At 35.4% G+C, this 20312-nt stretch overlaps 1 long non-coding RNA gene across 1 annotated transcript in view; it reads left to right on the top strand.

Moving 5' to 3' along the window:
- LOC105466941 (uncharacterized) overlaps nt 1–20312 on the top strand; it is a 180102-nt gene that overhangs the window by 12825 nt on the left and 146965 nt on the right. The window contains exon 2 of the long non-coding RNA XR_003014743.2: nt 1735–1798. This is a non-coding gene — a long non-coding RNA (uncharacterized lncRNA). The remainder of the gene's footprint in view (nt 1–1734; nt 1799–20312) is intronic.

Raw genomic sequence — 20312 nt, 5'->3', positions numbered from 1 at the left:
TTATATATATATGTTTGCACATATAATATCTTTTGAAACAAAGAATTATTTATAAATACATTTTTATACTCTGTTTTCCACTTAAGTAGTGTAGATATCTTTCTTTGTCAATAAGTATGTACAACATCATTTATAGTGGTTGCTTCATACTCCATCTTACCATATTCCATGAACCATGGTAAATTTAACCTTTTTATGAAGGATATTTAATTTGTTTCAATTTTTAAAACTTGTGTATCAGGTGCTCTGGGTTTTTGGTTCAACATGTAAGAAGCTTGGAAGTCACAACTTTGCCCTAACACGAAGTTAAAAAGCTGAACAAAGTGAAAATTCAGCTCTTCTTCGATCCTTAAGAGAAGAGAGGTTACAGGGCAAACCACTGTCCCCACAATCAAAGACACTGATAGGTGAATACAGAGAATGACAATTTACCAGAGCAGGAACCCAAGAGCAGAAACCCCTTTGGGAACCAATGCCAAGGCAGGGAAACCTGAACTGTAATTGAAAAATTGCTTGAGGCTCAGTGTGAACAATACTAAGTGCTAAAAACTCCAAGGAGATCCAATCTTCAGGGGAGAGGGGCACGCTTTCACAAGCTTTATCTCTTAGAGTTCCACAAAGTCCTCACAGTGAATATCAGAGAAAAATCCTCTTGTGCTTTTGGTAGTGGGAGGGGAAAATGAACCATTTGAGATATATCAGAATATTCTTTTGTTCTCAAGTTTTGCAGTCAGGAAAAAAGATTTAACCAGTGCCTAACCTGCTGGGGTTTTATGAGAGCTTAACTGACTTCGGAGAAGGAGATTCCCAACTCCAGCCCCCTCTATCCTTCCATGTGGGAGAAAGGGATTACTCAACACCAGCCCACTATAGCTATCCTGTCTCACGTAAAGGGAGGGCAAAACATTGAGAAGCACTTATATGGTTCGTAGTCCAAAGGCACAGTTCCACTAGAAAACAAGACCTAATTACAGGACTATAGTAAACTTCCCCTCCGCCCACAACTTACCACCACATTACTAAAGGCCTATTGCAGCAGTTCTTTCATTTCTAATTTTCTTTGTGTGTGGTTTTTTTCTCTCTCTCTCTCTTTTTTTTTTTTTTTTTTTTTTTAGTTTTTCTAGTTTGAGATTTCCATTTTTGTCTTTTTTTTTTTTTTTTTTTTTTTTTTTTTTTAAGAACCTCAGTTTTGTTGATTTTCTTCTACTGTTTTTCTATTCTCTATTTGGTTAATATTTGCTCTAATCTTTGCTATGTCCTTCCATCTTCTATCTTTGTATTTAGTTTGTTCTTGTTCTGGTTTCTTAAGGTATAAAGCTCTGATGATTATTTGAGATCTCTTTTTCTTTTAACACAGACATTTACCCCTATAAACTTCTCTCTTAGCACTGTTTTTGCTGTATTCCATACGTATTGATGTGTTTTTACTTTCATTTGTCTCAAGATATTTTCTAATTATCCTTTTGATTTTTTCTTTGACCTATTGATTGTTTAGGAGTATGTTGTTTACTTAAACATATTTGTGAATTTTCAAATTGATTTTGCTCTTGATTTTTAGTTTCATTTTATTAAAAAGATATTTGGTATTATGTCAATATTCTTATATTTAAGTCCCACTTGGTGGCCTAACATGTGGTCTATAAATGTGTGTTTGAGGAAAATGTATGTTCTGCTGCTGTTGGGTAGAAATTCTGCACATTGGATGGATATTTTGTCTTCTGTTTCCCTCCCTAGAGAGAAGCCTGGAGCTGGGATTTGTCTCCAGTCATGCTGCATTGAGCTGCAGGGAGCAGCTAGGGTAAGTAGATGCCACAAATTAATCTACTGGCTTAGATGGGTTGGTATTGCACTGAAAGGCAGAGGCCTCTTAATTTTTTTCTAGATTTCTCACAAAGGGAATTGATCCTTGTACAGTTGTTGAATAGTGTTTTTGAAGGTTAGGAGGCTTTCTGTTCTGCCATCTTGCTGAAGTCACCTTGAGTATCATCTTAAATCTTTGTTATTGTGGGTACTTAGGACTGGACTTATGTACAACTTATCTCTGTGTCTTATGACTGCTGCATAGTGAATGATCATCAAATGTTTGATGGATGGATATAAACAGTGATCAAGGTAGGCATAAAATGGCCGGGTACATATTCTTGCACCTATTTCTTACATGGGCTTGGGTAACGTGAGGGTTGGTTTTAATAAGTACTTAAAGGTGATAATTTGTATTTTTTATGCTATTTTTCCATGTTCATCCTTGAAAGGAAAATTAACATACAGAAATCTCCAGGTTGATTTAGCAAGAGCAACTCAATGGGACTTACTTTTTCAATACTCATGTCATTGACTTCCTTTTCAGAGCTAGGATCACAGGATTATTTGACCTGTAATGTAGAGATTATCTAGCCAACTCCTCCCTTCATTGATTTTATACATGAGGAGATCAAGGCCTGGGGAGTTTAAGGGTTTTTCAGAACTCTAATTGTTAATTAGAGGAGGAGCAAGCACTAGAATTAAAGCCACTTTGAGTTTGACTCTTTCTAACATATTAAACCATGTCTCAAGTTTGGAATAATTAAGAAGTGTGAGAAATGTCTCAAAATGTTTGAGTACAAAATGCGTTTCAAAGGTGAATTTAATATTCAGTGATCATTATTTCATATCTCCTGCTGTTAGAGAACAAGCCTGCCTAAAACCCCAGTGTTAACAGATGTCTGCTAAATACTTACTACTAATAATTGAAATAGTAACAACAGTGCTGCAATTAGTCTACAGGAACATAACACACATACACACACGCAGAGAATGCACACACACATTTTTTCTATCACTTTCTTTTGTGAGTATTAATGTATCTGTATAACACTTAGAATTAACATTCTGAAAGAAAATCGAAGAAAAAAGGCTCAAAATAGAGTATATACTGGGGAGATTAGTTTAAGCTATTTAAAAATCATTAGCTAGACAGTACATTTTGGTTAGAGATTTCGGGAAAAATATACTTGTGAGAGCAAAGAAATAAAACAAAGATAATTCTAAGCAGGCTGTTTATTTGCACGGGAAGATTGGATGATGGCTCTAGCACTAGGGAAAGAAAATGACATGAAGATGACGTGACCAAGCATTTTCCTCAGTGTTTTCCTCTAATGCTCCTTCATTATTCAGCACAATTGTGGCTCATCTCTGAGGTTAGATATTTATTAAACTACTTACTCAAAAGCCTTAGTTTATCCATTCATTGACTCAATCATTCATTCATTTGACAAATACTTAAAAGCTCTGTTATTCTCTACTTACATATAAGAAAGGTAAACATGTTATCTGAACCATTGGAAATTTTATTTTAAAACATAAATAGAAACAGCATCAAGTGCTTATTATGTGCCAAGCATTTTCCCTATATAATATCTTCTTAATTCTTTAAAGCAACCTTACAAAGAATATTTTATAATTGTCCTTTATTTTTATTGACAAGAGAACTGAAATAAAAAGAAATTATGTAACTTGTTCAAGGTCAGAAAATTAGTATTTTGAAGAGTCGAAAGGAAACCCAAGAGTTTGACTCCAGAATATGTTATTTTAGCCACTATAAGATACTGCCTCTAATAGATAGAATTAGATAGTGGCTCTTAAGATTAGAGCAGTGGAGTTGTTATAAACACTTTTTAGAATCCAGCAGAATAAAACTATTGTCCCTTAACTCAGAACAAAAAAATGTGGTAATGGACATACACATGTATTTAAAATATATGTCAGTCTTTTTATAACCTTTTGAATTTAATTCAAAGGACTTGCATGGGGTGAGACAAGAGGCAGTCCTTAGGTCCAAGGTTAAGTCCACCTGAGGAAGAAAGTCACCTTTGAGGTCATCATTTCAACTTCTGTGTTGTTGTATGTGAGGAAACTGAAGCATCACAAGCTCTAACCTTTCTTACAATGTTGCCCAAGGAGATTGTAATTAATGCCCTCCTCTTTTTTTTTTCCCCCACACTGCTGTCCTGCCTACACATAATTAAATGGAAAACTCTATTCCTAATAGATAGACCATAACCAGTTCTCTTTAGGGATGAAGTAAATACAAGTTTAGGGATGTTGTCAAAGATTCTTAAGCTCCTTGAAAGAGGGAGTTAAGATATTAAAATTATTTGTATATTAATACATTACTATTATTTAATTTTAGATATTATAAAAATCTCAAGTATGAAATCAGTCTCCAAATATTTTTAATAATCTGAATTGCCTCAAGTTACTTCTAAATACAAATAACTCAGGACTCAATGGGTTCTCACCTTTCCCATTTCAGTTTTGGATGGGGAGAATATTTCTATTTCTTAAACTTTGTCCAACCCTGAAAATGAGAATTAAAAGAGAATCTTTCTTCTTCCCTAAATTAAATAATTTGTAAGTGTATTATTTATTATACCATTTAGAGATTTTTGAGGACCTTGAAAGGAAATCTGTAAATTCTGACATTAACACACAGAAAATCAATTTGATAAATGTAGGATTTGGAGTTACTTTATTTTAGGATAGAAAATACATGTGAAATATGGGCTTGTGAGTTTTACTAATCTTTTTATCCTTGGGGCCCAAATGCAGACACTTCACCATTAAGCCCTTGAGAATTTATGGTGATGGACAATCTATCAGTAAGCCTCAGGCCATAGACCTTTCCAGCAGCCCAGTGGTCTAGTGATCAATATGAAATAACCTAGTGAAAACTCTTGCCACTCTTGTCATCACATTGTGACTTGCAAATAATATAAATCTAGCCAGCCTGATTTGTTGTGATATTTATGTGTCCTCAGGTTTTTTATTCTTGGAGCATGCTTTTTACCCCAAATGCCCAATAAATTACCATGTAAAGTTCATTCAACATAGCAATTACAGTATCAGTGTTTGGAATTGAAGGAAAAAAAAAAAAAAAAGCAGTGTGAACATGGATACCTTACTTAAATCTATCTGAGTCTCTGTCTCTCTCCCCACCCCACCTCCCACCCCCCACTCTAGTAATAGGATTTAGGATTTACTGGCATAAACTTATCGCAAAGATTAAATGTGCGAAAGCAGGTAAAACACTTAATGCAATGCTTGGAGCTTAATTGGCATTCAATAAATGTCATCCATCACATTATTATTATTTATCCACTTTCAGAAATATTTAAATGTCCTTAGAATAACTGTTAGAAATGGGATAGAGGTAATATGTGTGATAAAAAGAGCTCTTGACTTTAAATTAGAAAATTAGGGCTTTTGCCTCAGCACTATTATTGGTCAGTGGGCCACAGACTCCCAAATTTGAAGAAGATATATTAGATTCACTTATTGAAAAACGTTTATGGAGTCTTGCTATGTATGAAGTGCTGAAACTAATCACTGTAGATACAACTGTGAACAAGACAGACAAGATCTTTGCTCCATTCAATTTCGCATTCTAGTTGGAAAAGCAAGGGAAAATATGCAAACAAATATATAATTGACAGAAGGTGATAGCTACTGTAAAAATAAATAGAATAGAAAATTGGTTTAGAGAATAACTAGGGGTGGGGGAAATTTACCTTAGGTAGGGTGAGTAGAGATTACTTCTGAGAAGGTGAAATTTGAGTCAATGCCTGAATGATAAAAATGGTTTAGCCATGGAAAGATCTGAGGAGACATCCTACCAGGCAGGGTGAATGGTGGTGGAGGAGAGTAATTTTGCCATGCTCAAGAAACATGAAGAAGATCAATGTAACTAGAATGTGAAGAGATCAAGAGACATGTAGGGGATGAGGTTGGAGACATGACAAGGGTCTCTTCATGATTCCTATGCTCCTTTCCTGATTTAATTTTTAAAGTTTCTGACACTGGACATTAATTCTGACCTTTTCCATAGCTTAGAAGAAAACAAAACAGCATATTCACTAATTGATAATAATTCTGGGCTAACTCACAGAAAATAATAACCATTTTTAAAGCATATTTTGATGTGTGTGTGTGTGTGTTGTACTAAACTATAATTATTAAATGGCTCAAACATTTTCAATATCACAAAGATTAAGAATGAAAGGGATTGTATACAAGACTTGCTAGAACTTAAGGCTGAGATATAATCAGAGTCATTATATATTTTCTACAGAACTAAAATATATTTATTTTAAATACATTAAAAATAAAAATGCTTCATGAATCTAAGTACTTTCTGCTATTTGGGGTGTTGCTTCTTTTACACTGGGAGATTAATCTAGTGATGTGTATAGATACAGCAATAACTTCTTAATGAGATATTGATTTCTAAAATTAAAACCTTACTTGTATCATATTTTCAATTTATATTAATGCTTCATTAAACTAATTAATAACATAACAATAACTAGAACTTTTATAGATTATAATTAATCATAATCACACAGTATTCTTGTACCAATTTATAGGTGTAATGTGATCTTTTGGAAGTCAGAGATTTTTTACATATACTTATAAAGTAAGCTAAGATGTAAATTTATTTTATGGAGTGCTAATTCCGATATATAATTAGATATACAGCAGAGTTTAAAAATGCTGGACTGTATTTGGAGAGATGAGTTTTGACATACTCTCTCTCTGCAGCTTAATGTCTAAGTGGTCCTAAACAAATCACTTTCCCTCTCTAGATAGTTTATTCATTTGAGAAATAGGAGAGTTGGACTAAATGACCTCTAAGATCTTTTATATTTCTAAAAATGTTATTTTGGGAGTTACACCATGAATAAGCTTATGGACTCTAACTGTAATGGATTCTGAACTTAGTATAAGTCCAAATTTCAAAAATGTGATGGTTGTTTATAACCAAAAGTAGTTCCATAGTTTTCTTAACATGGTCCTAATGGCCATGTGGTTTCCCTTTCTCTATATCGTGGACTTCCTTAGTGTTTTCCTATCCCTGGCTGCTTCACTCTTTAGTTATCTTGCTGCTTCTATCTTTAGTTACATACTTTCAAGTGTTTAATACTAATCTCTAACTGAACCATGTAATCTTTGAGCCAGTTAACATTAACACCAGTCATGAGTAGAAGAGTATAGCTGCTGAAAGTTTAGCCAAATAAATATGACTCACATGGTATATGCCAGGTAAAACTCATACTCCTATTAGCTCTTGTCTCATAATGCATTTTCGCTTAGCTAGAATAATATACTGTATCGGGCATACCAAGACACTTCTGGGAGTGAAAGGGGATGCCAGAATGGTTAAAATGACATTATTTTAAAGTGTTGATTTATTGACCAACACGATGGACTTGTATATTTGAACATTTAAAATAGTTTAACTCAAAAACTTTTCAAAAATGAAAATTCTGATGGACAAGACCCTAGACAACAGGGATGATCCCTCTACTATCTTATGTCTTCTAGTCATACAAACCTTTTTAAAAAATTAATTCAGCAAATTAGCTTATAATTAGTGTCAGGTGCTCTTCTAACCACTTGGAATACATAAATGAAAAAAGGTAATACTAAGTTTCTCGCCTTTATAGATTTTAGAGGAGAATAAAATAAATGAGTAAACAAATAAAACCTGGTGATGACAAGTGCTCAGCAGGGGATAAAACAAGTTAGAGAGGCACTGCCTGATAAAACTTTCTGCAATGATTGAAATATTCTGTGTTATCCAATATAGTAGTCACATGTGACTATTGAGGATTTGAAATGTGGATGGTGTTACTGAAGAATTGGACTCTTAATTTTATTTAATTATAGTTAATTTAAGTGCAAATAGATACCTATGACTACTGGCTATCGTACTGGGCAATACAAGATTAGGTTAAACAGTTCCTTGGAGGTGGGTGGTATTTTACACATACTAGCCATAGAAGGTTTCTTTGAAGATGTGAATTTCAACAGCATGTATAAATGAGGTAAAGGAATTGTCCCTAGTTGGGGATAAAGGGGGATGGTGAAAGAAAAGAGAACAGCACATTTCTCAGGCAGGCAAGAAACTGGTGGTTCTGTTTGAGGAAATACAGTTTAACACAGCTGGAATGTAGGAAGCAAGCGGGGAGTGTTGTTTGAATGTGTTAAAACCCATTTCGGCCTCATAGTTGCCAAAGGTCTTACCTTTATAAAAATGCTCTTACCCCAAATCTTCACTTCGTTAGCTCCTATACATCATTCTGATCTCAGTTCAAATTCTAATACCATTCCACCACCAGTTAGTCTCTTAACTGACCTCATAATACCACTTTCTGAAATTACTTAGCCTTTTATTTTCTCATACGATTATTACTTTTTTATCCCTCTATATCATAATCCCTTTGAGGGAAGCGATCTTATCATCATTGTTGAGTATCATCCCTTAGTTTCTAGGATAGTTTCAGGCATATATTAGGTATTTAAATCATGTTTTAAAAATTGATAGTTTCAGGCATATATTAGGTCTTTAAACCATAGCTTTAAAATTCATTGCTTATACTTCAATTCTTAAAGGGAGAGGGACCTCTCTGATTTGTCAGAGCCCTCCCAAAAATATTTTTGCAGTATGTTTCTTACTTACCATATATAGGTTTTTATTACATTCATCTCAATTGTAATTTCATGTTTAGGTCCGTGTTCTCAGGAAGGCTGTAGGCTTCATGAAACTCTATGAGACTGTCCTGTTTATCACTATTTCCAGCGTATCGACCAAATGTTCTAGTTTGCCTAGGACTATCCTAGTTGTACTGAAATTCTCATAACCTCAGAAATCCTTCAGTGCCAGATGAACCAAGACAGTTGATCACCCTAAGCATCTAGCTAAGTGTCTGGCATATAATCTGTGAGTAATAAGTATTTGGCTAAACTTTCAGCAGTTGTACCCTTCTACATGTTACTGGTATTATCTGGATCAAAGATTAAGTGGTTCAGTTACAGGCCAGTTTTGAAAATTTGAAGATAGGTAACTGAAAACTGAAGCAGCTGGGTGCAGGAAAAGAATAAGAAGGTCCATACTATAAAGAGAAGAAGGAAACATGGCCATGAAGGGGCATGTTTAGAAAAAAAAAATGGAACTACTTTTTGTTATAAACAACTATCACACTTAAGAAATTCAGACTTTGACACAAAGTTCAGCATCCATTAAATATAGAGTTCGTAAGCCAAGAAATTAACATAAAACCTATCACAATAAAACTACCAACTTGAAGAAGCAAATCTCAAACTACTCTTGAGGAATACTTTGATAACTCAGAATTCACAGAGCTACCACAGATAAAAAATTCTGCCACATATCAAAACACCATAAACACTTACAAACCACACAGGGAATAATTCACTATGATGGAAAGTCCTATTTATTTTTCAAATAAGAAGATTATCATCCTGGGAATCTGAGATAATAGAACAATCTGGAGGAATGGGAATCTAACAAAACAGTATGTTAAAAGAAAGAAAATTATAGCAGAATGAATAGAAACCCCAGTGAAATAACAGAATGCTATACAAACTTAAGCTAGTTTGTAAAAGAGCAAAAAAGATTTTCTAAAAATGAAAAACATATAGAGACTGATATTAAAAACTCAGTGGAAGGGATAAGCAGCAGATTAGGTACAGCTGAAAAGACATTAAAAAGCTAAAAGATAAGGCTGAGTCAATTACCCAGAAAGCAACCCATAAATCATGAAAAAATGTGAAAGATAGATTAAGAAATATATGTGATCGGAGGAAGAGATCCAATATTCTATTGGGAGTTTTGGAAGAAAACAATAGAAATAATACGAAATATCAAAATTAAGGGGTGGAAGTTGGTTATTAGAAGAAAAGGTAGCAAATGTGCAGAGAGAGTCAGAATAGACAAGCGTGTGTGAGACCCAGCCCTAACTTCCTTTGGGTTCTGACAGCTTTCCTCTTACAGTAATATTTTACTGGATGATGGTTTCTATATGGTGGTCTTTGCCAGACGTCTGTTTCCTTACAACATACCTCTTTTCATAAAGCAATTCTGAGTGAACCTCTGTTCTTTGCAGTGAAACAGGCCTTAAGTAAATGTAAGATTTAACTAAGAAAAGTTTGCTCAGTCGCTTCTGGGTGATAGAAAGATAAACAGGACTCTAATTCATGAATATGTTAATTAATTTTCTGCTTTGAAAGTTAATGCTTGTTAGCTGACAATAGATATTAGAATAATAGTTATTGTCTATTTAATATCTATAGAGCATATTTAAGGGTATCTTTGCTATCTCAATAACACAAGTTCAGAAAAACTGGCTTCAGAAATATTGGCTCTGTTTGTAGCCCATTCAGCTAAGTGGGTGTATCCAGTGTCCTCCTGCTTGGCCCCATGGCTGCCATCTTTCAGAAAGGACTGGCTGTACCACTCTTGTACTCTGGCTCCTTCCACTTTGAACTGGGTGTTTCCCACTGAGCTTTAGTTTGTGACTTTCTATGTATGTGCGTATTTATTTAATATTTTAGACACAGAGTCTTGCTCTGTCACCCAGGCTGGAGTACAGTGGCACAATTGCAGCTCACTGCAGCCTCAAACTCCCAGGCTCAAGGGATCCTCCCACCTCAGCCTCCCAAGTAGCTGGGACTATAGATGCATGCTACCACACCCAGGTAATTTTTTCTTTTATTTTTCTTTTATTTGTTTTATTTTTTATTATTTATTTATTTATTTTTGTAGAGACGAGGTCTTGCTATGTTGCCTAGGCTGGTCTTGAACTACTGACCTCGAGTGATCTTCTTGCCTCTGCCTCCAAAGGTTCTGGGTTCATAGGCATGAGCCACTGCTCCCAGCCAGTTTGTGACTTTTTAAGAGTTTTTCTGATAGCTGTAATCCAGCCTCCCTACAACAACTGGTTAGCAGCCCAAACTAATATTTTCCTTTAAGTACCTTTGACATCTACAGAGGGCTCTCTTTAGGCAACCCAAGTGCTTTGCAGATAAGTTATTTTTTTGGTCAGTTTTCTTAGCCTGGGCAGAAATGATCTGTCAATGTCAGACAGAAAAAAAAAAAAAGGCAGGAGATAAAGAAAGTGGATCACCCAGCATCAGGCAGAATCAGAATCAGAAAGTTTCTTCCAACCTGGTAGGTAGTTTACACTAGCTCCCAAATCCATGCTTTCTCTGAATGCAGGTTAAAGGCTGGAGTTCTGTAGTCAAGTATCATCAATACAACCCAAGAATCGTTACTCGGGAAAAATAATGTAGCCCCTTAAACTTGATTGTCATCATTTGTGGAATGAGGATAATGAAAGTAACTGTTTAATAGAATTTTTGTGAGAATTAAATGAGATAATGTATGTAAATCATTTGGCAAGGTGCCTAGTACACATTAAGTGATGCAAAATATTTCCTACCGCTGCAGTAGCAGTGCGTAGTGTGATAAATCGTTTATAAATGTTAAGTAAAATCAATTAGTAATGTTTCGTTAATTGCCTATTCCCACTGCCTTGTTATATGTCCTGGAAAAATGCAAAAGAAATATAATTCAGCCTTTAATTTCACAATGCTAACAAATTAGTTGGGCAGAAAAAGTTACCTGTGAAAAGTTACTCATTGAACAAATGCTTGTCGAGTGCCTACTACGACTTTTCTGATGAAACAGAAAAGTCTGATGAAAACAAAAATTCTTACGGTAGTAGACTTTACATTTCATCTGGGGGCTGAGGGGACTGGCAATGATAAACGATCTTAATAAAGATGTTATTGTAGAAGATGAGGGGAAAAGATTTTAAAAAGTAGATTGAATGAGTGCAGTTTGAAATAGAGAAGACAGTTAGACCTCAATGTAAGATGATATTTGAGCAAAGATTTGAATGCAGTGAAGGAGTTTGCCAGGCAGTCATCAAATTGAATACTCCCTGTGTTTTAAAATATCTAATCTGCTTATTCTGCATCTTGAAATAAGTAAGGGACTCAAAGGAGAATTGGGATATGGCATTCTAGAAGGAAAACAATAATAAGGTGGCAACCTTATTAATACATTCATTAAACAAATCTTTATTGCATAAAAGCTTAGTTCTAGCTAGTAAAGGAGGATTTAAAGAAGTTACTCAGAACAAGAGTAAAAGTGCTTATGTGTCACCATACCTCCTTCCCTTTCTACACCAATGATAGAAATTATTAAAGGATTATATCAAGCATACGAGCAGCCTCAGAATTCCTTTCAACATATCACTCCAAGAAAGCTAAAACCGTACATTAGAAGTGGCTTCTGAGATGAAGTCTATTTTCCAGCCTGTGGTATGATACTGTTAGATTTTACTCACATCTAGGATAGATCTGCTATTAAGAGTCTATTGACCTTCTGGTCCATATATAGGCATTTTCATTTTTCTTGCCTTAGTAATTTTATATCTATTACATTTCTGAAACCCTCTCCATTAGCCATTTGCTACAGCACTTTTAGACACTGAGGCAGTTTTGTTCATACAGATCAGAGCCTTGGTCATAAATAAATATAGTGGATAGAGACTTACATGGTGTGGTGAAGAATACTCATATAAAATGATCTGCATTGTGGATTTGTTATGATAGCCAACAATTCAAAAATTATAGTTGTGTTTATTGTCAGGAGTCACCTGTAATCCCAGCTACTTGGGAGACTGAGTCAGGAAGATCGTTTGAGCCCAACAGTTTGAGGCTGCAGTGAGCTATGATCAACCCAGTGTACTCCAGCATGGGTGACACAATGACACCCTGTCTTAAGAATAACATTTTTAATAAACCTAAGAATAGTTCTATTTATTTATAATGATACATTTTCAATATGGCTCAGCACCTGTACAATTTGACATTCTCGCCATCAGTAAACCTAACCTTGTAATATTGTTTTCTCTCCAATTACTCTGAACCTAGAAGTTTCTTCTGGTTCCTAAAGTGATGATGTTTAGAATACTGGTACCTTATGGTCTGATTTCTTTTTCTTGTCCATGATGGCTCCTTTTATCCCCATTCTATTGAGTTAAAAGGCAAGCAGCTCAACTCCTGTACTGCCTAAGTGGCATGTTAAATTACAAGTGTTCCCACTCTCTGTAAATAATTGTTTAGGACAGAAAATGCAGTCCTGTATTATTGATTCAGGAGCTAGGGCTTTTTAAGTACGATATAAAAAACCAAAAGTGAATCAAAGCCAATTGCTTTGGAATGAAAAAAGAAAAAGCAAGTTGCCTCCTCATTACAGAACATTTTAAAGAAATTGAAAAGGCTTTTTCCAGGCTGAGATAAGTGATTTTTTCAAGAAAAAAAAATGTTTGCCACCAAAAAGCCAATTTTTAAAAATGAACATCAAATTTGTGAAGTGAACTGAGTTCCTCTTGGAGCTGTTGCCCTACTTCCTGCAAGTTGGATAATGGTGCTCCAACCATGAAAGCAGGGCCCTATGACCTGTATCTCCCGTATCCCACATGGCCTCTTGCTATGGTGACAAACCCAGGAATCATATTTTGTGGAGGATGGAGGCAGGGTGAAGAGCAGTGCATTGAAAAGCACTTTGGAAAACCTTCAGGATCCCACTTGAATCAGGCTTGTAAGGCGAGGCTACCAGAAACTTAATCACACCCTTACGTTAGTCATAGTGTTCTTATGGTCAGTACATGCATAACCAGGAACATGAGTTCAACTAGAAATAATGCACACACACACTAATCCACACACAGGTTGAAAGAGAGAGGATTCTACAGGCAGAACACAAAACAGAGGGGTAATGGTTACATGTCAGAGAAATCTGAAAAACAGGGGAAATCTGAGTAGCTGAGCAGAGTAGTTCGTTTTAAGGTTAGCTGAGTGAAGATTAAAATGTGAGTGTGAATGGATGTGTGTGTGTGTGTGTGTGTGTGGTTTTCCCAGACAGGTTCCAACCTGCCATTTGCCTTTATGGTGGTGATTGGCTTTTGGGTTTGTGTCTGCAGGCTCTGAAAAGAAGGCCTGGGAGTTCAGTGGAGAGCTCACTGAATTTGAAGGCTTTGGGCCTAGCTCTGCTTCTGCCACCTTGGGCCAGATTCTTTTTTACTCTGAGCTTCAGTTTTACCATTAATAAACAGAGATCTTACAGTTTTCGTTATTTTTTACAGCTCTAATATTGGGGTCTATTAAAAAACACATGCACACATTTATATATTCAGGCATTTAGGAAGAGCTTAGTATTCCTGGAAGAAAGCCTTTTAGCATTTTCTTATTTAGTCCCCACAACAACTCTTTGGGGGTTTTCTATTATCATTCCCATTCTATGGGTTGGGGATCAATTGTGGGCAGGCTAGGTAACCTGCTCATGGCGACGCTATTACGAGGGAGGGGTGCTGAAATATGAAAGCTAAGCCTTAACATAGGAGCAGTGCTTTCAACTACTAAACAATTCTTTCTCTCCAGTATTCTATGCTGCTGTGAAACTTTTTACATGACTCAAACCACTAAAATAGTTTCTGGAGTACACTGAGGTATATAATTTGATGTAGACTGGGTCTATGTAGTTGTGATGAGATTTGGTCGTGCTAATTTGAATCTCTTAATTAATGAGAAGAGTCAGTGAGTAATGGTTTTGCATTCTGTAGTGACAAAACTTGAGGAAGGGAAGGCTTCTTGAATGATCAATTAAGCCAAATCACAAGAAAATGACTCCATCTAGGTATGCTGACTATGCCTTTAAACAAGTATATTAAAATAAAATTTCTCCACAAGGTTAATGATGCTTTGCATATATGAACCCAACTAAGTTTTTTGCAATTATATTTGCAACACAAGAAAATTGTGGCTAAAGACTGAAGAATAGCTTTGTGTTCTAACGGAAGGCTCTTCTAACATTGCTAATGAATTTTTTACCCTTGAAAACCTTCATGTCACATCCTATCATCATCACCAATATTCTCATCCTCATGGTTAGTTCTGTCCACATTCTATGTAGCATATTGGTTCTAATATATAACTACTGTTCATTTAAAATCAACAAATGTTTATTAAGTACCAATTAAGTGCAGCTTAATATGAAATGTTAGAACATAATTTTGAAGGTAAGTTTCATACATGTATTGGTTATAAGTCTCTTTGTGGCAACAGAAACCTAACTTCTAGTGGTTTAAGCAAAACAAAGAGAATAATTGGCTCATGAATATTGAGGATCCAAGAGTATAGTTGCCTGTGGGCCCTGCTAAATCTAAGAGTTAAAAAATGAGGTTTGGGTTGTTTCTCTCTTTTGCTGTCAATCAGCTCTGTTTCCTTCTTTGGGTTATCGGCTTTATTTACTTCAATTCTCTGGTCATATCTTTCTATGTTGTGGGAAAGAAGCCCATACGATTATAGCTCTTGATCCAAAAGAGAGACTAGAGTTTTAGCACTTTTGCATATGTCAACTCATCCTTGGACTAATCTCTTTGTCGGGGGTCCGAGATACTAATTAACTTCCAGCGTCTTGTGTGGATTATTTTTGTTTGTTTGTTTGACGATTGATCCAACATCTATGATTGACAACATTATAGAGAGTATGATTTAGGGAACATTGGTTCTTCAAATAAAATGTGGTTGAAAATAAAAACAGCATCCAGATAGCAGGCTCTACATATGTACAGTGTCTACTATGTGTATGCAGTTATTTGTAAATAATTTACATATTTCCCTCAAAAGTGTTTGAAGAACCTGGGAATAAAGGAACGAAGATAAATAAGTTCAGGTAAAGAAATCAGCCTGAAGTATGAAGATGAGACTAAGCTTATTTGCAGAAAATCAGAGTAACAATCATGAAAACTAAAAGGGTGAAGCAAATCTATTTACAGTTCCACCTGTTGAATCAAGACTGCTAACTGTTAAGGAAGAGATATTACCAATTTAACTTGAATAATTCAAGTAGTAAAATATTACACATTCTGTCCTTAAAGTCAACAAACTTATTCTCTTTATCTAATTCTCTACATCTCCCCTACTCTGCCTCAATTATTTTCTTCAAGCATACATGAGTACTGGTGTTGAAATATCTTTTATAGAAACTAGTTTGTGTAAACTACAGGGCAGAAAATTCAAAGGGTTATGTATTAGTATCACAGTTAAGATTGCAATACTATCACAACTTTCCTGTTCCACTAGTAGTCAACAAATTGCTGCACAATTAATTTCCTCCTAGATGATGAGGATGGTAGCTGTGCTTTGTGATGGTAAAGATCTGGATGCTTGTGAAGTCTGCAAAGCCAAGTGAATGAAAATAATTATGGGTTCAGTCAGTCTCATTAAAAAAATCAGCTTTAAAAGCTCTATTACTTAAACAAGTTACCATTGTTAATGCTATTATGTCCTTTTCAGAAATGCTGTTGCTCCTAATTTGAAACAAGTGCTTCCTTTAGGGCTAATTAAGCAGATGAATGGCACTTCTGAGGACCACATAGTTAACATGTTCAGTCTGTAGCAAAGCCAGGGATGCTGGATATGATACCTTAGAATTTGTACTCCAGAAATAACAACTCTTTCTACTCTGGGAAGACACTGATTGGATGAGAGATGAAAACAACTTCATTAATGTTTACGTCTCATTTTATTTTAGCATTTACCCTTTTCCTACCCCTCTCTACTCTGAAGTTAGACTTGTACAGGTTGTAGAGGGCATTTGTTATTAGATCACCAGCATTCCTCATTTTCCTCCCAAACAGCAATTCGTTTCGCCATTAAGAAGTGTACCCTGCTTGCAGCAACATAGTTGGGTGAGATTGATTGCACTCTGCACTTCAGGGATGGGTCCCAATTCTCTCAAGACCAAGTGTCCCAGGGCCATTGTAATTAGGCCAGGGATGGACACATGACCTAGATGGGTTTAAAGGGCTAGGAAGAGTCCTAGTGTATTTAAGGACTAAAAATCTGAGGAAGAAAGTGAAAAATTACCCATAACCCACCAACCCAAACATATTTATTCCAATATTGATGAGATCTAAGGAGGTTGTTTTGGGTTTTGTTCCAGATGAATTAGAAATAATGTTAGGAAATTATTGCTGTTCTCTTGGGATAAAGCAGGACTTCCTAAGTATTTCACCCAAGCTAGAAAATATAATGAAAAATATCTATCTCACCTCATAAAAGTTTAAACCTTTTATATAGAAAAATAGACAAACAAGAAAAGACATATGCACCAGTGTCTTAAAGAATTAATGCATTCAATGCTACTAACATATGAACAGCTTTTACAAATTAGTAATTAAAAGTTGAATACCCCATAAAAAATAAGCACAAACATCAAATAAGCAATTCACATGAGAAGATTAGATGATAGGTAGGTAGGTAGGTAGGTAGGTAGATCGATCGATCGATCGATCTATTGATCTTTGGGGTGTATGTGTGTGTGTGTGTGTGTATATGTATGTGTGAGTGAGTGTATACACACCAAATAACCAACCTTACCCTGACTAGCTTTGGGACTTTGAGACTTTGAGCAATTGACTTTACTTCTCTACTAAAATTGCAGTTTTCTCATTGTTTAAAACAGGATAATGATAACTAGTTAAAACAGGTATAATGCTACTTCACAGCATTCTTATACACTCAAATCATATAAAATTGTATGTGCTTGAAGAAAGATTGTGATCATTTATGAATATGAGGAATTGGATTTAGTAAATGACCTGCAGATTTATTCAGATGATTGCCTTATCTTTTTCATTTAGTTTTTGCAGAAGAGGAAGAAATAAACAGCCCCTGTGATTCAGAAAGTTCAAACACAACATTAAATTGCTAAGATAATTGCTAATTGGCAAGCTTACATCACAGCATCCCATTTGGATCAATAAATTCAATGACCAAAATAGTGTAACTACAACTAAAACAATAAGTTTGCCATAAAAGTTATTCATACATTGCTACAATGTGCTCATGGCTAAGGCTAGGGAGGAAAATTGTTAAAATTATCAGGTGTTTATTCTGTTAGATAATGTAGTATTTTAAATACCTTGCAAGTGTTATTTTACTTACTCTTCACAATGGCTCTATAAGGATATTATAAAACCTATGTTTTTGAAAACTATGGTTCCCAGGAATTAGGTACCTTGCTCAGCTATTAAGGGGCAGAGCCAAAAATGTGACTTCAGGACAAATTCACATGCTCATATCACTCATTTTTTATATTCTTCTTTTTTATAGTCAGCCATTTTGAAATTTTTAGAAATTCTAGAAGAGTGTGAGGATCATATGCACAGCCTTTTTCTTTTCTCTCTCTGCTTTCAAGTATATACTAGTGTTCCAAACCTGATTTCAGAGTGGATATTGAGCCAATATTTGAGAAGCCAATGAGTTCGAAGCATTGCATTTGATGTTGATGATTTTTAAAAATGAGGTTAGGCAGAATTTCTGCCCACAGGAACACATTATTTCTTTTTAGTCAGTTCGTAGCACATGCTGCTTTTTTGTAGGTACTCATTGAATGCATCAACATTTTTAGTTGCCTTATTAGGCTTTCTAAAAGTCAAGTCTTTCAAATTTAACTCTTGGGTTCAAATTCTCATTTCTTTAACTTGCTAATGGTACAACTTTTGTATTTTCTCAGCCTCATATTGCGAATAATAAATATCATTTGATGCCAGTGGCATTTGAATTATTTGAGATTCCTTATATTAATTAATGCAACTTATCAGAGTGCCCGGAACACAGCAAACAGTCACCAAATGATAAATTTTATAACAGTCTTTATGGCTGATTCTTGTATTGAAGTCTCAAGTTTCCGCATTTGAATGAAAAACCTCGGCCTGCTCTGTCTCATAGAAAGTGACGATAAATAGAACCAATGTTGTTCAATAAAGGAAAAAATAATGAATTTTAGTTTGAGGACACTGGTATCTTTAAAAATTTTTGGTTTTCATGACATTTCCACAAAGAAGATGAACATATTTAACGGAGATCCATCACAGACTTAGAAATCCTCAGAAATTCCTGCTGGGGCTAAAGTGCCCATGGACTTCATCTCTGGGCAAAGCATGCAGCAGCAACAGCCTCAGTTGGAATAATCCTATATCATAGGATTTTAAAGTATTCTCTGTGGCTCACTATATTTAACATTACATACATTTTGATTTTTGTATCAAGTCATTTGACCAAGAGGATTCTATCCAGGATAGAACAGCATCACATTGCATCTCTTCCCCAAATGAAAATATCGTCGATTATTACATCAACGTGACATTGGCTAGATTAGAATATTTCAAATACACACACATTTATATAAGGTTAAGAAAACCATTTTCCATGAGGCATAAAGTTTTCCATCCATCTCTTTTATGTATTGCTTTTGTCAAAGGGTGATGCCCCTTAATAGAAGAAATCTAGTGTGCAAGTTAAATGTGGCAGTCCGGCAGCTGGAGTCCTTAGTGTGGGCTTTAGATCTGGCTAGACAGAAGCTCTACTCTGCCTGAGAGGACATTGGGAAACCCTTCATTTTCTATAATTCATTTCATTTTGTGCATTTTCTATTTATTTTCACTACTTTCTAAACCCTTTAAACTTCTGGCAGTATTCACCAGTATTTTTAAAATTATTTTGTCTTGTTTGTGTGGGTGTTAAATTTTCCCTTTAAATTAATCTTTTAAGGATTTTGGTTTCGATACCTGATACTTCTCTTCCAGGTTGTTCTTCTTTGCAGGAGCTGTTTCTATGTATGTCCGTTGAGACTTCTGGGAAACAAACCTGGAGACAAAGTTAAGAGTGAAAAAAAATGTATTGGGAAGAAAGGTCTGTGAAAGAAAAGGGGAAAATACAGAATTGGGAAGGGAGACCTGTCAGACTACAATATTGATCTTATAAATTCTCTAGCAGTGCAATGAGGTGCCTCAGAGCAAAGATTACCCATTACAAGATTTCTGTGTTGGCAGAAACGGCTCAGCCCTTGTATCAGAGGCTTTCCAGTCACTGACTTGAGCCAAACATGGTTGAAAAACTGACACCAGCTCCAAGGCGCTAGTAGCTGGAGGCTTTCCACTGGCCAGAGTCCCAGAAGCTGAGCAGCAAGGCCTTTCTTGAAGTGGGATCTGAGTATACATTATTGGGTGTGTCAAGTGGGTTCTACCTTACAAGTACAATGCAAAAGCTAATTATTTTTCCTTAAAGTTGGAGGCTTGGAAGACATGAGGAAATACATGAAAACATGTGACTCTGTTCCTGTTCTAAAATACCTGTATAGCTGCAACATCCCGTATGCCTAATTTTGAGATTTGGAGGAAAAGACTGATTGCCACTGGCAGCTTGCTAGTCTTCTGGAAGTACCTCTGGCATAAGCAAAAGTGTTGAATTTTCCCTTTTGCCTTCAATCCTAAAAGCCAATCCAAATGGAAGGAAAAATGAGTACATCGTATTATTCCAAATGAGCTCACCAGAAAATTATTTCCATAGTTCATTAAGAGTTCACTGCAGAGTAATATTCACATAATACCAAAGAT

The sequence above is a fragment of the Macaca nemestrina genome, chromosome 6 (genome assembly GCF_043159975.1).
Source record: "Macaca nemestrina isolate mMacNem1 chromosome 6, mMacNem.hap1, whole genome shotgun sequence".
NCBI classification, from domain to species: domain Eukaryota; kingdom Metazoa; phylum Chordata; class Mammalia; order Primates; family Cercopithecidae; genus Macaca; species Macaca nemestrina.
This window is presented reverse-complemented; position numbering and strand designations above follow the sequence as displayed.